Consider the following 13,238-nt stretch of genomic DNA (forward strand, 5'->3'; position numbering starts at 1 on the left):
GCATTTTGTTATTATTATTATTCTATAAATTATGTGCATGTTGTAGATAGAAACTTGAAAATATGTAGTTATACAATGTACAATCAAATTACATAAATCCCCCTGTTTTTCATGCAATCTAGGCCTGGGTAACACTGTGTTGAGTTGCGCTATTGAGTTGCTGCCGCTGTCTGAGAACGAGTTATAACTCATCAGTTAATGAGTTATAATTCATTTGTTAAAGCTTTACAAGACTCGAGACTGGAATTTTCACATCTAAAAAAGGGTTATTAACATTTTTCTAAGTAACGTTTTAGTACTTTGTTTAAACAACTAAAAAAAAGTAATCGAGATTTTTCCAGCAACAGAACTGAGTTCAAAGAAAGTCGAAGAGTTTTCTTGTAAAATCGATCTCTTAATTTTTTTGCATAAAATATTCAGTTTGCCAGTATTTTACAGTAAAACGTTAAGAAAACGCGGTATTTATGTGTTATTTAGAAATATTGTACCTCAAAGTGAAAAAACTCCAGTTTCCAAGAGTTTTTCAAATAAATGATTATAAACTTTCGCTTTTTCAGTTCGGGGAAATATTTTTGGAAAAACACCTATAAATAATTACATATTAGGGTTTTGTCCATAATTCGAAGCTGCAAAAAGTATTTCAAACATTTTTGCAAAGCGGTTAAGGGGGCGAATGTTCCAATAAAATTTGTCTTATAATTTTTCACAGAATATACTTGAAGATTGCCAGTATTTTAAGTAAAATTAAAAAATAATGCTATTTTTGCCTAGAAAGATTTGTTTAAAGAAACTTTGTTAGAACTGGAATGACCTGAAAATTTAAAGGAACTTTAGAAATCTTCAGAGCGTTGAGGGCGACGAACTTTCCCAATAATTTTTTGAAAACTTTTGCTCTGGTCGTTTTTTTTTTAAGATAGTCCTAATTACTTTCGGTAATAAACTGAATAAAATTATTTGGCTTTTGGTGCCAAATTCGAAGCCAAAAAGAGCTTTCTAAAGTTCCGGCAAACGGATAAATCATCATCAGAAAATAACGCTTTTTTGCGTTTTCGATTAAAAACTTTTAGTTTTGTGATCGGTTTTAGAGAAAACCTTAACGGTTTTCGGGAAAAAAACGGAAGGAATTTGATTTCTTTTTTGTCCCGAATTCGACACTGAAAAAAGGTTTTTGTAAATTTTTTACAAAGCTATAAATTTACTTTGTAATTTTTCGCGTAAAAGTCCTCCAGATCGTCAGTATTTTAAAGTGAAACTCTTCAAAATAGAGCGTTTTTGATTAGAAAGTACAGTCAAAAAAATTCAGTCAAAACTAAAAACACATTTCTTTACAAATTCTACAGTTTTCAGAGGACTGGAGGTAACGAGATTTGCAAACAATCTGTTATAAACTTTCACTTATTCTGTTCGTTTTTTGATAGAAAATTGTTTTATTTTTGTTCCAATTTCGAATCTGCAAAGGGATTTCAAAGCTTTTACAAAGCTACGAAGGATTCCAAATTTACTTCAGATTAAGATTGTCAGCATTTTTAAGTGAAGCTTTAGAAAATTGAGCATTTAGTAGAAATAGTAACTTGCTGGGAAATCAATTTTTCCAATCAAATCAAAAATTTAAATAATTGTCTTCGTGACAGCAATTAATCCAGTTCCTTTAATTCGTCGACGCCAAATCCTTTCGAATCTCTATTACCAACCCTTCCGACAGCTTTTGTCTATGCAGGACACCCTACGAAGAAGGCAAAAGGGCTTGATAGATGAAGCCGGCACGATATCGCGTGATGGGATGTCGTTTCCAACTTTGAAGAACTAATTAAGGATCTATTCAGGCTCGTCGGCAGCAATTTTCCCTAATTTAATATCTGATTTCTTGTTAAGTTTCGGTTTTGATGGGATTCGGGGAGTGATATCCCCTCTGGAATCGGCAAGGTAATCGTCGAGCCGCAACGTAAAATTATTGAGCAAGTTATTCTGAAGTGGTTGTTTACGGCAGAAAAGGTCTATTAGCCAAAACTAAGCAAGGTGTAGTCTGGGGATAGTTACGATTGGTCGAAAATTTCTGAAAATACTGGAAACGTTGATAGTGAAAACTGAGTGAGGATTAAACTATGAACAATCTTAATTCAATCATTGCCCTTAAAAAGCAAAACTTGATGGAATATTGCCATTGCTTCAATTCGTTCTTTTCAATCATTTGAAAACTGTAAGAAAAACATGATTTTGATATTGACAAGCAATTTTTAAGTTTTATTTGATTACCAACTATAATATTCCAAGTTACTTTACTCAAAACGAAATTTTGAAATTGCCCAATTCTAAGAGATACCTTTATAAGATCCTTATCAAAATCCACATATCAAACATTGAAAGTTTCATTTATCTTGAATGGAAAAAGTTCGACCGTATCTTTTTCCATAAATCACCTAATTTCGGCAATTCTAATGAATCGAATGATGGACTCTATTGTGACCATGAATGGGGTGTCGCGAAAACATCTGCTATCGATGTGCAGTGCCAACTCGATTGAGCGATCATTTAATTCCCCAATGTGGACAGTGTCGTTAGTAAGCCAATCACCATGTTATATATTTGCTTAAAAGATTGAAACTAGACTTTTTGATAAAGGAGAAAAGAGCTAACCACCCCATGCTATACAATTATATACAATTAATTATCCTTGCGTTGATGTCCTGAGGTCGATACAAAAATAATCTTCTTTCAATTTTTCCATGCATACCTTCCCGAAGAAAATAGAAAATAAAACACATTAAAAACCGGTGATAAAATGTGTAGATTAAGAAGCAAACAGTTTTAATGAGCTCTACATCAAATTAGAATTGACTTCTGACTGATATAAAGCATCACCGCAGACAACTATCTAATAATGATTAAGCGATTCAAGTAAGCTACTGATGATGGTAATAACCCCTCGAAAATCGTATAGTACAAGACCACTTTGTGTAAGGTGGTTTTCAAGCACAAGTGCTAAGGACAGATATACGGCATCTTTGCGGCTTAAGAGGGCCATTAGTGGGCTATAAATTCTCAGTACACACGCGGGTCTGATGAGATTTTATTAATTTTAAGAATGGCGCGTTAACATAATAGTTCCTAAAGGTTGTTGAACTGGCAAACAATCCGTATTTTTTTATTTTGTTCAAATTTTCGTCGATTTTTTAACAAGATATTTATTTTTCTTCCAGGATTAAGTAATTTTTGCGATTCAGATTTTTGCGAATCTTTCCCAGTATTCGGCGACCCGTTTCGTTTATGGGTTGTGAAAGTTTCAGGTTGCTGCCGGCTTTAGGTTGGAAGTTATGAATTTTTGATGCAGATGCAGACGCATTTCGCAGCACGCGAACATTCGTGCATTCGCTAAGTGAGCAAAAATCAGTACAATAAGTACTGATTTTTGTCACTTAGCGAATCAGTGTGTCAATAATATTCACAGTTTTCAGATTTATGGTTGTTTTATATAGTTTTAAAGTTTAAGGCTTCGAATTGCTTTATATTTCAAGCGAGAAATTTGTGATGAGTGGAAATTAATTGATTGGAAATCTTTGTTTTGGGGCCGGTATTCACCGAGTTGGAAATGATGATAATTACATTCGATTTGGACTAAATTTTCAAACTTTTCAGGCTCAAGTCTCTCTCTCTGATATATTGTGAGAGTACTAAGTTGCTACTTGCGTCGAATCGAGAATTAAGAAATTTTCAAGCAAAGCGTCCAGTTGAGTGGTTACATACGTGCGCTTTGGGGTTAACATTAATTAACTAAGGCCGCAAAGGACAGAATTTTATGCCATGTGAGCGCAATTTTCAAAGTAGTTAGATCTGAGTTTTTGTGGATAAACAATGGAACAAAAAACAAAGTTTCTCTTTGAGTTAAATTAGAAGTTACTATTACTAAGCAAAAAATGGAGGGGAGTGGAGGCGTTCAGTTTCGACATTCACTAACTCGACAAAAGTCGACATTCGGTGCTATTTGAGCGCGCACAGAATTGTATTAATTAAATTTTCTCTGTAGACTGTGAAAGTGCCAAGTTAGTACTTCTTTTCGGTTACAAGCTGGGATTTTTCTCCTAGAAAGCGCAATTGATTGGAAACTTACGTTTTGGGTGCATATTTACAAATTCAGAATTTACTACGATTAGAGCGGAAACGTTTTTACATTTAAGTTTTCTGTATAAACTCTGAAAATACGAAGAACGATGAAAATGAAGTTGAAGTGAATGTTGGACCAAAAATTAACGTTTCTACCTTCTTTTGCACATATACAAGTTAATCACTTCACATTTACTTCACATAAATATTATTTAAAATTTCTTGTATAAAAACGAAACTATCACCTACCTTGAAATTAACGATCAAAACAAACCCTCAAAAATGTAAGGAAACTAAACTTGGTATCTAAAAAATGTTGGACTTTATCAAATAACACTTAGGAAAATATGAAGCTTCAGAAAGCATGTACGCTAAAAACAAATATTAATTAGAGAGCCAAGAAGAAAAATATGAACAAACATTATTTTTTTGTTTTTTTTATGGATAAAATCGCGATTGTTTAAAATCGATGATCTCTATCTGGTGCCATTAAGAGACTTTTTTAGAAGATTTTAAAAATATCATGGAATTTTTTATCTACTGTTAAGAAAAAGATACAAAGATAAGCTGCAACCAAAAACGGAAATGTAACAAACAAGAATAGAATTATGGTAAAGTCATTATTTAAGCATTTATTTAATGTCCGCCGCTTAAACAGCGAAAGAAGAAGAACATATTTTGCAAACTCTGAAAATGTGTTAAAGAGTGATTTTCACATCCCAATCTGGACACGTTATTGACGGTCTGGATTGATATGCCTATCTGTTGCCGTACATTTCGCCCATTAAGCAACCCTAGTTTTATGGGGAAGCTCTTTTAAAGACACGGGGGGTTAAGTGGAATCTCCCATTTAGCACTGTAGGCGGCCAAAACACTTTGAGATAATGTTGTGTTAAGTGATAATAGAACTGTTTCATATTAAGACATTATATGATGTTTCAGTAAATGAACCGACTTACAGAAAATCATATAATTCATATAATCTGTAACTTTATGAAAGTAATAACGTGTTATTTTCCACAAAAAAAATGATTTTAGCAATTTGAAATTGAAGCAGATGTTAGTGTTACATATTTTCGCATAAAATGATCCTTATTTTACTATCTAAAAACTAAATATTTGCGATGCTTCAAGCGCAAACATTATTATCTATTTTCAACAACAACATTGCTCAATGAGAAATTTGCGGCAATGCCAATAAAACGGGTTGATGTTCTTGGAAAAGACATCGGTTGTACACTGGAAAAACTTAGACACTTTGTATTATCAACAATATTTCTATTTTCTTGCATCGGAAAATTATTTACCAATATTTATGATTCCCAGTGTAGACGGAAGTTTCTGAGAAGTGCTGCTTTATATACAGATTTATCTTGTAAAAGTGTAGAGTATACAGAAGTTTTCAAAGAAGGCAAATTTTTGATGGGCTAAGGTGCAAATATTCGCTATGGGAAATTTTACCAGTAATGTATATACCACTTTTGGACATAAATATTAAAGGTAGATAAAACGATTCTTGCTAAAATTCATAGGTAAACAAATAAGAAAAACACATAGCAGCATTAACTGCTTATCTATCTTTTCACCTATTGAATAACGCCTCTTTCCTTCTGATTTGTCAAATCTGTTCGCGGAAAATAATTCTTCTGTTCAAATTATTTCCTGAAGTAACAGGAAGGCAACGAAACTTTATTTTCGCGGTCAAAGTTCATAGGTGAAATTAATAGCAATCGAAAATAAACTTTCATTCATCTATACATCAGAAAAGTCTCACTGAAAATCACTATTATAGTTATTTCAGTTCCCAGCCCCTTTTTCACTACTTCACAACCCCATCCCCTTTTATTGGCCAAATCCACTCGACAAGAAATATCTGAAATCTCCAGTTAAGTCAATACAATAATGAGTTTGAAAAGTAAATCAGTTAGTTACGCTCTTGTGTTTTTAAGAGCTTTTGATGTCCGTACTTGTACAAGTCGGTTCCTTCATACACCAATTCGTTGTTTTAAAATGCTTTATCCCGGATAAGATCTTAAAGCCATACTTGAAATATTTATTGTCTCAGTGCAGCTGCTTGCGGACGAGCTGATGAAAGTCAAATTGGCACAATAAATATTTCATGTGTGATTTAAGTCCATTAAGTACAAAGCATATTTTTGCCTTAAAAAAATCGAATATATACTTGACAAAAATCAACTAAAGTAAATGAGAAGATCGTGATTGTAATTGCTTTTAGTTAAAGAGAACTCCTTCAATTTACATTTATAACATATTTCAAGCAGGCACTAATTTACCGAATTCTGGCTCAAATATGTTCAGTTTCGTTAATCTCTCAATATCGCCGATTATACAGCTGGATGTAAAATCTCATGGTCAATTTTATGGACCATTTAAATAAAACGCGGCAACATCTTTATGCAACATGATATCATTTCGGCAAAATCTAGGTGCTAAACCTGTAAATAATCGTATTTACAGGGGACATCGGTCCTCCTTCTGGTCAATTTGATTTGCCCATATGTGAGCGGAAAATCAAACACACCAAGAGATTTAAATATTCAGAAATTCGATATAGTATTGGTTGCGGGAAATCATCGTAAATAAAAAGTTTACGAGACTGAACAGATTCCGGTTCCAATAGAGATTCGTCTCGCCATAAAGTTAGTATGTGAAAAATGAATTGAAATATTTGTTTTAGCGGTTTTAAATCTAGTTTTATTAGTTCGGCGGATCCTTTTGAATCTGGCTAAAAAATTGCTTTCATCTTGTTTTCTCGCAATTTTATGTTCGTGGATCAACGAGCTAATACTGCTTAATCTGACCTTTTCGCCTTTTTTGAAAGATTTTAGAGCAAAGCGACAAAGGCTGTTTTCTGTTTTATTACTTAATAGACGACTATATGTTTCTTTTCAATTCTACTTCTCCGTTGGAAAGACCAAATATCGATTTTTAATAAAACAAGTCTCATTAAGTCTTGTTATTAGCAAACATGCAATAAAAAAAAATTCATCTAAATATCTTTTCTACTTTTTCTGCGGGAATTTTCTTTAGTAAGGTGGAATCATCTGAGGATATGCAATGTTAATTTTGCGATTGTGTCAAGAACTACTGGAACAATGGTGTTAACGCAGTTAGGTGATTTATTTCAAGGAAATTACTATCCAAAAGTGTCTTAATTTGGTGACTATTAAGTATTAATATTATTATTATATTAGTATTCTTAATTTTTTTTCTTTTTCTGCAGCTTCGTGTTCTTCGAGTCGTTTCTCAGTAATTTATGAACAAACAGTTGTTTCATAAAAGGATGTCTACTTGAGAACGGGTTGATATACTTCCCAATCAAAAATTCATGACACTTAATTTTTTTTCGATACTTTTTCTATACTAAAGTTATTTTGATGTAGTGATTTTATTTTTGGTCTTGTTATAATTTTCAGTTCCATTGGGTTAAATGGAGCCTTCACTTTTTCACGGTCATTATAAGTATACTCTATAAAGCTTTACCAACGCGTCCAATTTCTCACCATCTTTATACGATTTTGACGGCGATGTCGACAATTTACAGGACCAAACACGTGCCTGAAACATTACAGGATTGGCAGTATTAAGGGACGGTTGAAATTGCCTTGACAGTAATAACATATCATCCATCAGGCAACGCGTTAAGGAAAATAAATTTTGTATCGTATAGTAATTTGCTAGATAGACTTCAAATCAATTGAGAACTGAGGGATTTTTTTCCAGCGAAAAATATGTATAGTCAGCACTTGTACCTTGTACTTAATGAAAAACGAGAGTAAACCCTCATGGCTTTGGCGAATCAGCCACTGCCGGATAATGTATTAATTAATAAGAGCGCAAAAGTGCTCATACTTCTTTCAGGCTGGTTGTTCATTAGACTAACAAAATAATGTTTAATATTTCTGCTTCCATGTGTACCCAAATATGCTATAAAAGAATAACTGATCAAAGAATACAGCTTTGTTTAATGCAAGATTGTCTCGAGTGTGAAAAGCGTGGATCTTCAGAAGAGCACAAGTAAGCATTTTAATTTAATTTAAAAAATTAATAACGAAGACCCAATAGATATGAGCTAATAAACCATCCCATTAGTCGTCGTGCCACTATTGCTTTCACACACTTCCCTCAAATTATCCTTTTGACTGGCTCACCCCCTCATCGCCTAACGGACGTGATCTAAGCTCACATTCGTAGGATTATTGAACAATTTTTTTCTTGTGTTGTTTGGCGGTTATTACTTAATGAGGGCAAAGAACTGGTCGTTTAGAAGCAGACCTCTATTATTATTTTATAAATTATGATCTTTTTTTGGTCAACTGACGCGTGTCTGGGGTAGAAGGGGACTCGAATAATTAGAAATATAATAGATCAACAATGACAGAGGGAGTTTAATATTGAAGTTGTTAGTTAACAATACCGAATCATTCGATTTCTATTATTTGCTATGTTGATTTTATAAGCGGTTGATAGGAACTAGATCGAACTAGTTTTTCTCTAATTAAATTACGAAAGCTGTTTAATGAGCAAAGTAAAAATCCGTTGCTTCAAATGATGCCCGAAAACTTGTTAAACCGAACTCCGGCATGGAAACGGCAAAAAGAATCGAACTGAACTTTCCTTATTAGGCCAATTAAGACAACTCTGCAGCTCTATAACTTGCCGTTATCAAAACAGTGTCTTGAACCCTTTTGACGCAAATTGGCCGTATCTTTGGCTCATTTTAATTAGTAGCAACGGCATGTCACACTTTATTGTCACTCTAAGACGTCATTTTGCCGGATCTTAATTTTTATTGCTTATAATTATCGCCCGATGGTGTCATGAAGTTATGATCGCTCAGCCTGTGAGGCTTCAACTCCTAAATGGTGTGTTAATTTTAATTTTTCAGTTAGCTGGAAGGGTCCATTCTAGAATGGTCATGATTCAAAAGGGGGGTTGGAGTGAAACAAGCTAATTCCAATCTGGAACGCAATTGAATTTAAAGTTTAGTTGCAAGAATCATACAATTATTCAGTATTTAATTAATTTTGTTCTTTTATGGTCAGAACTGCATTTATACGGGGTGATTCAAAATTTGCGTCATTCCTTATAAGGGGTAATAGGGGCTCACTTGGCACAAAGATACTAGAAAAATATTGAAAGTTTTTTTTCGACAATTTCAAAAAGATACAACAGTTGAAGATCGAATTTGAACTTTGTTATTAAGCATTATTTTGAAAAGGTCTCACGTTTGATTGGTAGCATATTGAAATACTTAAGCATTCGAAAAGAAAAATTACAATCTTTCTGTCAAATTACGAAAATTGTTGATATTAAAAAAGTACTATTCTACAATTTTTTGATGAAAAGTCAAAGGGGCATTGATGTTTTTTGTCATTAACAGATAGTTGTAGGTAGACAGCCTTTGTCAATAATAACAAGCATTTGTCAAACTGTGGCTTATTTCAAAGCCCCTTTCACAAAATGTAAACCAACAGCGAATTTGCAAATATGCGATTAGTTATGGGAAAATGCCACAGTAACATAGCAGAAGCTGTAAGAACTTACACCAGCAAAGAGCTACACACTAGACGAGTGGCCCGAAATGGGCGCAGATAGTGAACAATCTAAAGGTGCTCCGCTTCCAGACCTAGAGGAACAGGTATTGGAGGTGATTGCAGCTGAGTCTTCCAGGAGTACTTGAAGCATTACACAACAACTGCACTTTCTCAAACACCGGATACTTAATTGTCCCGATAACTCCCCCGTGGAAGGGCCTACATTCCTACCATGTATGTAATACACTCCGGACACTACAACACATTAAACCTCTGATCTTCCAAACACCGGTTCAAATTGAGCAACAGTTAATAAACCGAACACGAAACGCTGCTCAAAATATGAGCCCAGACTCAAAGTGATTGGGACACAAAGATGTTTGGAGTGAAACGGGCAGGACTTCTTGCTCTTGGGAACACTTGTGTTTTAACAGCATAATTGTATTTTATTTGATCAATGATATTGACCAATCATACATAACCTTTAACAGGTTGTTTTGGATGACAGTTCTGACCTATGTAGGTATCACGTAGCACTCGGGGGGCTGTTTTGTCGCAGCACTGACTGCAAAGTGACACCGTTACCTCAACGCATGTTATTGTCTCTTTTATTTTCTTTGCTTTATGTTTATCCATGGTTATCAGAGTTTTTAATAATTACGAGAGAACAGGTATTTACAAAATGTTAATTAGGCAGATTACCTTGAAAAACATTGTTGCCATCCTTCTGATCTAGTTTTTTCCCTATTTTTTATGTACTCCCAAGACACCCCCAGACAACACCTCCAGAGGAATTACGCCTTTAATTAATTAATTAATTTTGAATCACTCTGTATACTAGAAAAATACTTCGTTTCAGTGGAAGCATCAAGAACTTAAAAAGCCTGCAGATTTAATTCTGAATAGGTTTTTTTCGACTTAAGTTTCTTGCAATTTCAGGCAAAAAACATCTGTGTCCGATTTTAAAATATAAATTCGTTATCAAACAAAAAAATAAAATGGAGTAAATTCATTATGAAATAGTTTCAATCAACAAGTTTAAGAAATAGTTGACGGAAAATTTCCTTAAAAGATCAGAACATATTTCGGAGACAACAATATTTTTATTTTTTTATGGATAAATTATCTCATGCTTTGGTGCCTAAGAAAATAGACTTTCCGCCAATTGCAAAATTTGGAGCAGTTATAATACGTGATTAGAAACTAAAAGTTTTCTTTAAAAAAATTGTTCTGGATTTTATTTGTAAAATATTATTTTGCTTCTTCCGAATTATATTTATTGTACGTAATTCAAAATGAATAAATGCAGTTCTTTCTGCGATATTGTTTCAAAAAGGTTGTGCGTTCATGAGAAATCTCGATGATTATCGTCGAGGGTGTTTCTATAGGAAGGACTACAACATCTAAAACAACCTTAAACCATAATCAAAACTGTTTCACACCGCAAATTTTCAATGGAATTCAATTATCTTCACACAGAAAGCGGCCGACTGTCAAGTGAAAGGGCGAAACCATAATAAATTAACTGGGTGACAGAGTTCGCGAAGAGAAGCCCTTACTTTAACTGGATTTCGGTTGTTTTAGCAGCTTCGGGTCTTTCGGTCCTTGGAAACTGTGGAGACAATAATCATGGGCGATGCTTCCAATTGGGGTTGCCTAAAGATTGCAAATTAATTTTTTTGAATAAGTGACACAACTGTATTTCTTGAAATACTTCTCTCGTAATAAACGTTTTTGGATTTAAATTAAATTGACATGAATTCATCCCAGCAGATAGTTTTATTTATTCGTAACTGCAGCATGAACTGATGATGAGCAAAACAAGACCACGACCAGAACTTGCATGGTCTTGTTCTTGCACACACAGTCTAAGACTTGCTGTCTTGCTGTCAGGCTTCTGCATTGAATCCTAATTTTATGTTTTTCGCTTAAAGTGATTCGTTGGTATGTAAAGCATTTAAAGCGATCCAATCTTTTGAAAATGTTAAGGGCTACGAGAACTGATTTATTGCGGTTCCATAAAGAATTACTTTTTGCAAGAGTTTCTAAATAAAACTAAACTAATTAATTTTGCTTTTACCGCAAGACCAAGAGCAAGACTACAAGACGAAAACCACTCTTGCCCATCTAGGACCGTGGTATCTTAACGCATGGTAAAATGAGACGAGAGCATGAGAAGTTTTTCACATCTTCAGTACCAAAGAGCCATTCGGTTTATTTCCCCATTACACTTTCATTTTGTTCTTATTCTAACGATGTTGGATCTTAGAGGGTTTTCTGATCGCAGTTTCAATACTGGACAATGAAAAATCATGATGCACATCCGAAATCTACACTAATCCAAAATTGGTGGTTTCACTGGAGGTGTTTTTTTTACTTGAATTTGTATTACCATTTTACTAGAGATCTTTCCAACTTGTCCGACATCACAAAGATCAATTGGCTAACGTGTCAAATACCAGTGATAAACCCAATTCCAGCGGGAACGACATTTTGAATAAAAGTTGGCCGGCTAGTCAATTGAAACTTTATAAAGTCAGCAACTTCCAGCTTTGTGCTTCGGATCCTGTTCGTGACGAGATGACAGGCTCTGGACCGCAAAATGTGGCGTTTTCAACTTTACAAAACTGACCGGAGGCACCGCTATGCCCCCAGCTCAGCGCTGTGCTGTGCGGCGTCAGTATTGTATTATTGCCCATCAGTTTTTGCTTTTACTGCGACAATGCCCTTTGAAACTCCTGCTCGAAATTGATTGTTTCGATGACCGGAAAATGATGAAACGGTTTTCATGTAAGCTTATGGGCGCGTACATTGCAAAATGCACTACTCAGACTAGCGTGAATGGGGGTTAATGCGTAGCTGGCTGCAGGGGTTACACGCAAGGAAGCACCCTATCCGGAATATGCTCTATTATCAGCATATTAATACGGACAACTATTTCTATTCAGGCAATTTGCAGCAAAATTGTTGAACTACTTCAATAATCCATTTTGCCAGAAAGTTTGAACAGTAAACAAAGCAGAAAAAGCAACCCAAGTCTCTATTTTGGTATAGTTCCTCTGGACGCATGTCCTGGGTGTTTAGAGACTACAGAAAAAAATTGTCAAATAACTCATCCTTCTAGAAAATCTGAGACGTTGTTCTGTTGAGCATTATCTAAATACTTGCTGCTTTATGTGTGAACCAATCACGATAACCGAAAAAGAGCAAAATATAATTTTACTGATTGAACTCTTAATTTGATGTTTTCAACTTAGTTTTTACAAGTGAATATTCCAAAGCGTTGATATAGAATCAGGCATATCAGAGCGCAGTTTCCATTACATAAAGTTCATCATAGAACTGTTCAAATTCACTTCATAACCTCATTTCAAACCATCAATTTTCATTGTTTGAATCAAACAGGAAAACGTAATTCTGTTTTTGCGGTACTCTCCAACAAACAATTTTACCACCGTCGCAATTTTGAATCACCCGCACTTTGTCCCATATGACAAATAATTCAAACGTCTTTAAAAAAATGCCAATACAAAACATGCAGTTCTCAACCTAAACTTATTCGTTGTTGTTTGATGAACATAA

At 34.3% G+C, this 13,238-nt stretch overlaps 1 protein-coding gene across 2 annotated transcripts in view; it reads right to left on the reverse strand.

The window, feature by feature from the left end:
• Nucleotides 1-13,238, reverse strand: part of LOC109536933 (transcription factor hamlet) — an 81,467-nt gene that overhangs the window by 54,665 nt on the left and 13,564 nt on the right. The gene's annotated exons all lie outside the window — the stretch shown is intronic.

This window comes from Dendroctonus ponderosae, unplaced genomic scaffold (assembly GCF_020466585.1).
Source record: "Dendroctonus ponderosae isolate FM_Combo_2020 unplaced genomic scaffold, Dpon_F_20191213v2 Dpon_F_20191213_2, whole genome shotgun sequence".
Lineage (NCBI taxonomy): Eukaryota > Metazoa > Arthropoda > Insecta > Coleoptera > Curculionidae > Dendroctonus > Dendroctonus ponderosae.